This window comes from Seriola dumerili, unplaced genomic scaffold (genome assembly GCF_002260705.1).
Source record: "Seriola dumerili isolate Sdu_G_001 unplaced genomic scaffold, Sdu_1.0 BDQW01000381.1, whole genome shotgun sequence".
NCBI lineage: Eukaryota > Metazoa > Chordata > Actinopteri > Carangiformes > Carangidae > Seriola > Seriola dumerili.
The window spans coordinates 217698-230062 of NW_019174636.1; positions in this window are offsets into that span (position 1 = coordinate 217698).

Here is a 12365-nt window from a genome sequence, read left to right on the forward strand (position 1 = left end):
AGCAGCACAGACCTGGAAGATATAAAGAGTCTGCTCATGTCTGATGAGTCTTAAACTTCAAAGAGTCATTGATTTCAAAGGAATTGCGTTGACATCGTCTTGTATCCAATTACCGTTTGCCCCCTTAAACTGGGGTACTGTGTATAAGACGGGCTGCACAGTTCACCTGATGTCGATGGGAAAAAAACTTCAACATAAAGCTTACACCTGAAATAAGTGATTTTTTTTTTCTTTTTGCTCATGTCGAGGTAGCAGGAACAAGCTGTGAATGCAACACTGCCATGTCTTGTTGGCAATTACACTTACAGACTACAGCAACACGATCATTCATTTGGAGTCCTGTTTGTTTCCAGCTGATGAATCTAAGTCCAGTGTTCCCTCTCTTTTAGCTCTGTGTTTGGTCTCCACCAGCTCCTGAGGGAAATCTCTAGCTCTTCATCTGCTAAATGCTCCGCTATGTTCACCAGCTGCTCTCTGACTGTATGTGCCTGCTGTTTGCTGCTCCAGCAGGTAGAGTACAGTGGACTATGAAGCTCCATAAAGCCAAGGGGAGATTAGTGTGGTTATCCTTTAGATTCAACACTATGAAAGACTCCTTTCACACTGTCACCATGTTTTATCACTGTCTTTTCATACATTATTATTTAAAAAGTACCGTTTACAGTCTCTTTACAGTCAGCACTTTGCAGTAGAGCGCCAACAGAAGGAAAAATGCCTTCCCTCCTGCTCCTCGGTCTGTTAAAAAAATGCGAGGGAAACAATCAAACCGAGGACAGAAGATTTTGCCTCTTTCGGACCAGATGAGCGCTCTGTCGGAGTTTCTATTACACAGAGGCAGTGAACTCGACCCTCAGGAGTCGTTTGTTTTGGTTTCAGGAGCCTGACGTGCGGCCTGAATGCGGCTTCAGAGGCCTTTTGGCAGCAGCGGGGAGCCAATCAGCAGGACAACGCTGTGAGCAGAAAACAAAGAGTATCGATTCGGCCAGACTCGAGTGTGAGATCAATCGTTATGGCATTTACTGTGAGCTTCGTGAAACCCATATAAGCTGCTGCTGGACTCTCTGTCTCCATGTGTGTGTGTGTGTGTGTGTGTGTGTGTGTGTGTGTGTCTTTGTCTGTGTGTGTGTGTGGGTGGGGGTGTTAGTATGTGACTGTTGGATCTGTGTGTGAATATCATCAGTCATGTGATGATGCTGCTGCAGTCAGTCGTGGTGAGGAAACACAGCGCTGATGTGTCAAGGTTGAACTAAAGCGACAGCCTCCATGGAGCTGAACGGAGGAAGTTCTCTCTGCACAACTCATGATGTACTTTTAAAATCAATTATATGTACAGTCACTTTATTAAGTGATTCTAGTAAATGAATCTGTGACATGGACTTTTACATAACTTCCCTGAAATTTAAGGCAACATGACGTTGACTCTGAGCTTCGCAGTTCGCCTCGTTTCAAGACAAGTTTGGACTAAATCTACACCCTCCCCTCTCTACTGTATTCAACAAAGCCACGCTAACATTAACTGGCAGTTCATGCACCATCTTGGTCATTAGTGAAGGTGGAGACTCCACCGCCTCCTCCACTTCAGATAATTGTTGCGAATGTGTGGCCACATGTAACACTGCAGTCATTTTCACTGCCTTGTATAAACATGACTGAGGTGCTATGCATAAAAGAAATGCAAGATGTTACGATGCTGTTGCGCAGCTGTATTGATCGTAAAACCGAAGGAAACAGGATCTATTCTTTCAGATCAGCCTGCAACTGATTCTTCATTGATTTAGTTTCATTGTCCGAGACCCACTTTTAACGGTGGGTCTCAGTTGTGGTGGTCGTGTGGGATGAGGAGGAGAGAGGAAGGGCAAAGAAATGTTTGAATACAAACAATTAAAGTCTCAAATTCTTCCAAGAAGCAGCTCTGCCAATGTGGTTTAAACAAACTTATTAGGTTTCAGAGATGCACACAATGTGTTTACCTTGTGTTGTGTTGAGAAACAGTGAATAACTTTGTTTACAAAAAAACTCCACAGGGAACCTTTAATGTTTCAGGCCACAGATGCTGCCCCCTATAGACAGTTTACCCCTCCACTCTGTTTCACTCTAGGTCCACTGTAGTTTTGTGTTTGCTATATAATGTAATTTCTTCCTCCTCCGTTTATTTTGGATAATTCCAAAGTACACTTTTTATATTTACTACTTGTATTTTGATGGGAATTTCAGCCTCATACTAAGTATTGTAGATAGTTTTTTTTTTCAATATAATGATGTTATTCAACTGGTGTTCGAACCTTTGTGCTGTTGTTCCTGTCTGGCATCAATCAAATTGATCTCTTCCTTTAAATCTGAGAGTTAAAAGACAGATATACTTCACATCTTTCAATCAAAAGCTAGTAAAACCTAGTGACAAAATTATATTAAAATTAAATCAAAATTTGAATCAAGCCAAGTGAATCTTATTTATATAGCCTGATATCCCCAATCTGTTCAGTCTAAGACCCTGGACAACAGTAAAAATGCTAGAATCACTGCTAATGACTAAATCCTCTTATTTCTGTGTTTGATTATTGCTATGATTTATTGTAGATATGACTTATAGAGTTTAATGCTATCATTATCATCATCAGATGTACCTGTGATGCAGGTAACAGTATATGTCTTATGAATAATGTCTTTCCTCTCTTTTCTCTGTCAGCCCCGCCCCTCCCGTCCTGCTGAAGAAACCCTGTGTGTGGAGGCATCTTTAAGCAGTGGGACTGAGCACTTAAAGGAGTTAGTCCTCCTCTCCGGCTGCCAAGGACAGGATTACCCAGCAGACAACCGCACTGCTGCCTTCACCTTGTCCTGACCCGCCCGCCCTGTCATCCACACACAGACACACAGACACACAGACACATAGACACATAGACACACAGACACACAGACACACAGACACACACAGACACACAGACACACACACACACACACACACACACACACACACACACACACATACAGATACGTGAAGACAATCCTCCTTCTTTCAACAACGACGCCGAACCTGGAGCGGATCCTGAAGCGAACGTCAAAGCCTCCACATGGCGGAGATGTGACTGAGTTCTAACAATAGGGAATCTTGGAGGTACAGTATTTTATTTTGAAAGTTAAGACATCAAAGAAAGAAGAAGAAATCAATAAGTTATTCTGAATACTTACTCTCTCAAACATTTCTTTGCTATATTTTTTTTAATTTATTCTTAATCGCTTTACTTTTTCCTCCCAAGCAGCGGATGTGTTACAGTTTATGATAAGTTAAAGGTACTTTTGATGTCATTGTATGTTAACACCTATGAAAAAGAAAAACTTCCCCTGCACTAATTCCTTCAGTGTCTGTCTATTTAAAAAAAATGATTCAGCCTTTTGAAATGAATGAAACTATATTTATGAGGTGTTTAAAGATGTATATGTTCAGTGAGATCCAGGCTTGGAGCTGAGAGCCAGAGACAGAGGTGGACTAACACCTTCTCAAGATTTATAATTTATAATAAGAAGAATAGAGAAAAACACCAGCCCTACCTTCGTCCTGTGCAGCTGAGTGATGAGTGGTTTCCTTCACATCTCTTGTCCTTGTGAGGACGTCTGGTCTGCACCGTGACAAGAGGACAAAAGAGAGTGGACACTGTTTCAACACACAGGTTAAATGCTCATTCTTCATGCGGTTTTCTTCTTTTTGTTCTGCAACTAAAAAGCCATCTAACAAACTATTGTCCGCTGAAGGGCCTTTCATCGTTTTCTTTTGTCCTCACACATCCCCTCACCAACAGACAACCAGCTGTACAATTATGCATTCATGCACACAAACAGTAACACGCAGAAACACACACACACACACATACAGCTATAAATAGTAAGCTACGTTTCCACATACATCACTTGTCAGTTCCCTCCATCTTTCAGCTTCTTTCTCACCTTCCCTCACCTCATCTCTCCTCCTCTACCTGCTCTTCTTCTCCTTCGTCTTACCTCGTCCTCCTCTGCCAGAATACTAATGAACCTCTCCTCTCCTCCTCGTCACTCCTTCCTCCTCATCTCAAGTTTTTTTTATTTCCTACAGAAGCTCATATTCCCCATAAATTTTCTCTGCTTGAATTCTTTGTCCTCATCTCTCAGCATGACTCATAGACTTTACCCTCCTCCTCCATCCCTCCCTCCCTCCTCTCCTCCTCTTCATCCCTCCATCCCTTCACTCTCTCAGGCAAGTTTTATTTGGAAAGCATCCACAGTTGCTCGGGTTTTACCTCCTGTTTCTTCCCTCCTGTCTAATTCCCCCATCCTTCTTTCTCCTCTATTCCCCCTCCATCTTTCTTTTTCTTTTCTGTACAGATAGGATGTGAACACCGCCCACACTCTCTCCATCTCCTCCCCACAGACGACTTTAAATTAGTCAACCTGAGTCAACAGTTTGACTGTGATTGGAGCAAAGTGCTACATGTGCAATTTGTTCTCTGCACCGCAGTATATGTGCATGTATGCAGGACATTATGTTGTCATGGTGATGTCTGTCTCAGAATGTGAATGTCTGCAGACTCATCATGTGACAGTTACCTGGATACTGTCCACTCCATACATCCAGATCAGATACTTTCATTACAGACCAACATCCAAATACATTTATTTCTAATAATATACCATATATTTGATTTATGATATTTTTATATTATTATAGCAGTGAAATGACTTGTTTTACCTTTGTGATTTTGCATCATGTCTTTGCATTTTAGCCTTTTTAACATTTTTTAACATCGTGCTAGTGAGGGTTTGAGGTTAACACGTGAAAAGCAAAAATAATGCATATTGATTAACACGTGAAATGACAGGAGGAATCGTCGAGTTATTCAAACACCATTTGGTGACACCAGGCTGCAGTGACTGACTCGTACAGAGAGTGTGAGTGTTAATTCCCAACTGGTCTTTGTAAATTCTGCAGGTTTTTGTGTGTTGCCATGTAACACCAAGAAAGACTGAGTGAGATCTCAGTTCTTTGTAATTAATTGAAAATTTCCTTTTCAGATCTTTTTCGTCAGGAGATAAAATGTTAATGTTCACTTATGAAAATCAAGAAGCTCAAAGAGAAACTAAAAAAATCTACTAAATTAAGTGATTTTCTTAATGCCTCTAGCATGAGATGATATCAGCCTTTCAGTGAAATTACATCATTAGAGCTGCAACAATCAATTACAACAACAACAAAAGAAGATTAACCTAAAAATTCTCTGCTTTCAGATTCTTAAATATAAATACTTCCTGGTTTCTTTCCTTTATGACACTTTGGGTTTTGGGCTGTCTGTCACCTGAAGACGTTATCTTAGACTCTTGGAAACTGTGATGAACATTTTCACAATTTGTTAACATTTTATTGAGCAAACAACTTTTCGATTAATCAAGTGAATATGATCAGATGTATCATTAATAAAAATAATCGTTAGTTACAGCCCTGCATATATCATCCAAAAAAAAAGAAACAAATTCTAATTAAAAACTGATCAAATTTTTCATTTAAGTTTCGTTTGACACGTATTAGACATCTAGTGTCACTGAATACAAATCACTGGAGCACAGTTCACTGCAATGAACCTCTGTTTGGTTATATGTGTTTACTTGAAAGGTGTGATGGGATTTTGCCTCCTGGTGAACAAAAAGATCTTTTGTACCTAATGCAATCAATATGATGAACAATCAGCACTAGTGCGTTTAATCGCCGTGTTAACTGTAGCGCTGTATGTTGCTGCACTGCACATCCATCTCCACTGTTTTTATTGTTTTTTTATTCTGCTGTTGTTTATAATAGTGAGACAGAGACACATTTGCTGCTGTAGTGGGACAATAAAGTTCTTTTCTATTCTAAATTTGCCATATTGTGATGTGTATGGAAAAAGTTAAGCAAAGCGGCAAAGCAACTACTAGGTCATGTTATAACTTCACTGCACTGTATGTTGACATAAATATTTGCTGATTCATTTGACCTGAGCTCTAATCAATATCTTCATTTTGATACAGAGGAAAACACGTCACATGCACCTTGTTGACGTCGTTGTTTGGCTGCTGTTTCTGCTCTGCACTTCCCAGACATCACCTGTCAGTCAAACAGTGTGGGCGGCGCCGTGACGTGTTCCTCCTTCCTGTTGATAAAGTCTGCAGATGAGACAAAGCCGAGATGTTAAACAACTGCGTCGCTGCCGTATCTATGGTCACAGGACATCCGGCTGTGTGATTTGGCTCGAACAGGTTAAAGAAACAATAAAGAAACAGCTAAACTATGTACAGACTCCACTCAGCGGCAGAGACGTTGGTATTCATTACTGTGCCCTGCTGTCAGCATCTCAGCCGTCAGAGCGAGCCGGCGGGGAAAGCTGAGGCCGAGAATCCATCGAGCAGCTCTCAGCTGTTCCCGCTGAACCTTTATTTGACTGTGAGCTAAAAACAAAGGCAGAGACACTGAAATAAAGATGACAGATACTGAACTAAAAAAAAAATATACATTTTCCCAAATGAAATTATCCACTGTTTGAAATATATCACCTCTACTCATGAGAAACGGCTGCTGTCAGGGAGGTAAAGCTGATTTCAGGTCGCTTTTGTGGCAAACAGGTAAAACTGAAAAGCTGGTCTGAGCTCAGCATCCACCTGCTGCTCTTTGGCTGCAGCCTGACCTCTGACCTAAGTGCCTGTGTTGAGATCAGTTGCCGTTAATGTTTTTGTCTTCGTTCGGGGATGTCAGGACTGTAAACCCGTCAGGCATATCACCCCATGCCGGTCCAACTCTGACGACGGAGGAGGAGGATGATGACACACTTTGGCACCGTGTCCTGGTGTTTATGACAATTATACTGCCCGCTCTGACGGGGCGGCTGTAATTAAAAGTCAAGATGAAGAGCTCCCACAGCAACAGGTCACTTTTAATAAAACCTGAGGGGCTGATGAATCTTTTTTTTACAGCAAGATTTCTAGAGGACACGTTCACTAGTTTAAGAAAGAAATAAAGAAAGAAAGTTTGTTTCTGCCAAATTCCTGCTGACAAATATGTTTAAAATGCATTTTTATCTTTCTAATAATTTCACTCTAAAGAAATGATGTGTAAATATACTGTATCTTAAAAATAAAAGCTAAATCCTTGTCTTCAGTCATCAAAAAGATTGGTTATTTTTTGGGGGGAATTTTAACTATACACAAGACATAAGACACAAGCCATATCTTATTTTGCTCTTTGCTTGCTGTTTTAAGAAACACTGGCGTTGCAGTAACTTTCATATAATTTAAAGGATAATTCCGGTTTATTGCAACTTGGCTCTTTTTTTTGACAATCATCTCTGTCACCTCTGATAACACTGTACTCATCAAGTCAACCTCACCTCTGAGGTTAAGGAATGTGGTGTCGACGTTAGGAAGGAGACTGATGGGGTGAGAAACACAAGACGTCAAACAATCAGACAAAACGACGCCCAAGGTTAATCAAACTTATTTAGAAGAGGAAACTGAGGTGAAGAAAATGAATGCCCAAACTGTCTGTTGTCCACCACGGTTTATGGATCGACTGCCTGTTTCAACTTTGAATTGCTTTACTGACTGTTCAGATAAAGTGGTTTAGAAAAACCTGGGTAAACTTTTGGCTTGTTTAAAACCTGTCTTCCTGGCTGTGCTGTCGCCACGCTCCCTCACCTCAGCCATCACTTTGGTTAGCACAGTGTTTACAGAGTTGGGCCTGGCAATTAAAAATAAAACTAAAGTACTGTGATGTGTATTGTAATATTCTTCTTGTTAAAATGGATTTGATAAAATTGGTTTTGGAAAAAAAGTAGCGTTAAAAATTGATATCGGTATCGGTACCAATATCAAAATCTTTTTAACGATACCTCGCCCTAAACGCCACCAATTTGTTTAATCACTTTGAACATAATCACACTGCCGAACATGGAGAGTGGACACTGTCTCTGTTTCTGAGAGTGGCTCAGAAAAAGAGGAGACGGATGAGCGCCGAAGTAATCGTTCATTAATCGTAATCGAGGTAAAAGTTTGAAATAATTGTGATATTGATTTCAAGTTGTATGATGATAATGATTAGAAGTTATATCAGCCCTTCGCCCAAAAACTGATTTTCCACATTGAAACTGTTTATAATTCTCTTTTAAAATTGTTGTGTTAACGATGATTATTTGGTACCATGAAATATTTTTCCTACATGTTGTTTTATGGTGATGCACGATATGCAAAAAAAAAAAAAAAATTATATTGTGATAATTTTTGTAGATACTGTGCTTGTCGGGCAGCAAAATAACTGTAATAGGCTGGAATTATCCTTTAAATCTTGGCTGTCAAATGCTCAGTCACCACTGTCCGATAAATGCTTATATATGTCATTCTGGAGGACGATTACAAACACTAATATACTGTTTAGTTTGGACAACTTGTTGGCTCACTCAGTAATGTGGAATTCAAGTCTTCCCATGCAAAGTGTAAGTGAGTTTAAAACTGTCTTTTATCTGATTAAAATAAAGGCTGTAAAACTCTGGGAGTCATCAGTGTGTCCCCGCAGCTCAGTCGTCTGTATGTTTATTGAGTGAGGAGTTCAGAGAGTAGAGTTCAGCAGGGCTGTGCTTCTGTTCTCCGTCTGAGATGGAGACGCAGTTAATAGAGTCGGGACTGCCTTCCTCGCTGAATCACTGTGTTTTCATATTCATACTGTGTGAGACTGAGACGGAGGGAGGCAGCTGGGGAGGCAGAGAGGAGGCGAGGGAAGAGATGTTTGGAGGAGGAGAACAGCTGTACTGCATTGTTAGAGAGAGACAGATGAGGGATGAGAGAGAGAGAGAGAGAGAGGAAAGCCCAGCTGTAGACTCAAACAGACTCTAGTGTGATACATATTACATGCATCAGATATTGCTCGTATCAACACTTGCTCGCCTTTACTCAAGCAGAATAAAACTTTCAGATCCTCCGGCGATGATGAATATAAAAATGACGCATTAGTCAGTTCATCGGGGGGCAGCGCCGCGGATCAAATGATGGGTAAAGCGTGTTTCTGTTGGGGCTGAGCAGTTCCTTTGCATGTGTTCAGATGAGTTTAATACGAGTGGATTTATATTTCAGGCCTTCCGAACTTTCAGACGCTCAAGTCTGCAGAGATAATGAGGGCGTCCATGAAAAACCATCCAGCTCACCAATTTACCAAGTGACTGAGTCTGCAGTAAAACATTAACAGTTTGGCTGTCAAGTTTCTCAGAGTTAAACCATGAAGGCGTCTCTCAACAGCTGCCATTTTGGACTCATGTTTAATGATCATACAAACAGAAATGGACTGTGGAGGAAGCACAGACGCAGATTTATACGCCCACCCACGGCAGCCACAGTCTGCTTGTTCACGTTCTACGAAAAAGAACAACTTCACTGCTTTGGACTTTTTGTGCTGTCACATTTTCTCGACTGATAACTTAAATTTGAAGGCTGCGTTATGGTTCTTGAAACCAAAAAGAAAAAATAGCTAAATGTTACATGATTATTTACGAATGAATCTGGACATTCACTTATATGCAGCCTGGAGAAGCATGTTCCAGTTTCTATCTGTTGCCTTCAACCAACGTAAATAACTGTAGTTTAAAATGACGAAGGTAAACAGCTAACCACACTAGGCAGTCCCGCCAGGATTTCGCAAGCTTTTTTTTGGGATTGTTGCAGGCTAAAATACCTGATTTTGCAGCAGCTTTTCTTAAAAGTTGTGATGTTTTTAGATGTTTTTTTTTTATCTTCATCATGAGAAAAAAACTAGCAGAGCGTTGTTCCGGTGGCTCCGGCAGCTCTACACCTATGGTTCCACCACAATGTTGCATGAGGTACAAAACAATCTAACCCTGCTTTCGGGGAATTGCTTTACACAGCCTTTAACAGTAATTTTTGTTGGTAAACAGTTCCACAATATGCTTAAAAACCTGAAACAAGGAAGTGAGTTTGGTGACATACATTACGGTTTTGCGGAGGGACTGATATGATTCAACTTGCGGGAAACTATCATGATTTTTTATAAAATTAGCTAAAAAGTTGCAGTGATTGTACGGAAATGCAAGGTCTTGCACAATTCACAGGGATTGGTTGAATTTGCGTTAATTATTGCAATCGCAACATCGTGACTTTCTGGAGGGACTGACTAGGGAGAAAAAGAACTTGTGTATTTTGGTGACAGACAGCTGACAAGTAGGGTCATGAGGCTGAAGCCTATCCCAGCATGCACTGAGCAAGAGATGGAGTACACTAAGACAAGTTACCAATCTATGCATAGACAGACCACCACTGATTACATTCACACCCACAGACAACCTGAAGTCGCCAGTTAACATAACCTAACCTGCCTGTCTTTGGACTGTGGAATAACAGAACAGTTGGTAACATGCTACAATACTCACCAAAACAACAACAGCACAAGCTGTTGGATTGTGTCGGTCTCGTCTCAGTTTATGTTGCATTTATTGTCGAACACAGACTGAGGACTCTTTAACCAGAGAACCAAAAATAACTCTCAAGGCTGCTGGGTAATAGTGTACAGTATCAGGCTGCTTATCTGTGCTCGGAGTCTAAAACATAGACATGAACTTACTTATGGGTAGTAGCAAGAGCTATGGCTGTATAGCACTTTATTGCTCAACCAATATACACAATTTACACATTAGACTATACAAATCTGTTACATACTTGGAAGAATGCTGATGTGTTTTATGCTTTTTTTTTTACATTTTTATTTATTTTTTCAAATTTTTCTGTCCTTGTTAACTGTGGTATCTGTACTTTACAGGAAGGAACACCTTTTCACTGAATAGGGTAATACTATACAAAAAGTTTATTTCGTTTATTTAGTTCACCAGTTTATGAGCCTATTTAAAACTAATGCAGTCTAATACAGCAGCCTAGTAGTGTATACTCCTTTCATTAATTATCATAATATTCAGTTTTTAGAGAGGTTCTGATTCTACTGTACGGTCATTTTTGAGGTTGCAGTTTGTGTTGCCGATGGGATTCTGATATTTAGTCTGCTTGTGTCCACCTGGTTGCCAATGACACATTTTTATAAACACAAGTTTTTTCTAAGTTGCGTTGTAACATTAACAAAGATGTAAATGCTAGTTAAATATTGTCATAGTACATCCAGTTAGTCTGCACATTTCAACCATTTAGTTCATACTACAGTATCCATGAATGCAACAGTATAATTTTTTCATATTTACCAGCATCATAAACCAGCAAGATGGTGGCAACTCCCTACCTTTCAAGAGGTCATGAAGTCCTATTCTCAGTCCATTCCTCGACTACTTATATTACTTTAGTCAGTAGGACTAAGTAACCACAGATTTTAAAAAAATCAAAAGGGTTTTTCATGTTAGTATTCCAAGTTATGAATATTGTCATGTGAAGTCCACTGCAGACGGTTGAGTGACATTATTCGCAGCACTTTTCTCCACATTTCAGAAATTTTCTCTTTCTGGCTGCCTGGCTTTGACCCCAGGAGGCTCGAGTGGAAACAGCTAAATTGCCTAAATGAAACACAGATGACGATCTTCTGCCAGTCGTAGAAAACACTGTTATTGACTACTGCCTCTGTCAATCATTCTATCTTGAAGACAGGCATCTGCCCTGTCCAATGAGAGAGGCAAGGGAGGTTCAGGCACTTCCGAGCCAAGGCTAATTGGCTCCCACCTACAGAGCTGAGAGGGTGCAGGAGGAAATAAGCACTGTTTTGAATGATGTAAAGAGATTTTTTAGGCATCAATATGCTTCAGTATGTTTTCTACTGTTTCACATTAAGGAGGCAAAGTACCATGTAGCCAAAGAAGACCTTTTAGAAAGGTTCAAGGACACCAGTGACACCACAAACTAACCATAGCTCCCATAAGCTTAAGAGGCCTGAAATTTCACACAGGTGTTTTCAATAATATGAATAGGGGGTATGGTGATTTTTATAGTTCTTGCATGAAGTATGTTCTAGTTATTGTTCCCAATAAGACTTTTTTCAGGAGAGGACAAAATAATACTTTTTGAGCCTTGTATGAACTGACAGTTTAAGTTGTGCTTTAGTCTCAAGTTAAAAAGGGCATTTTCAGAAACTAGAGGAAGTTACCTTTCAAATTATGTCTCATATAAGAATTTTGGCCTTACATTTCCTCTATTATAATAGATGCCAACTAGTAATTTCAATAAAAACTGAACATTATAACCTTCATGAGGGCAGGATTCACTGCAGGACTGTTGTATTACACCTGATGGATTTTAACCAGGTGTATCTAAGAAGCTGGCAACTGGAGTGTATTAATTAGTTTTTTTTTATCTACAAGAGTTTCTGAGCTGCGTTTATTCCA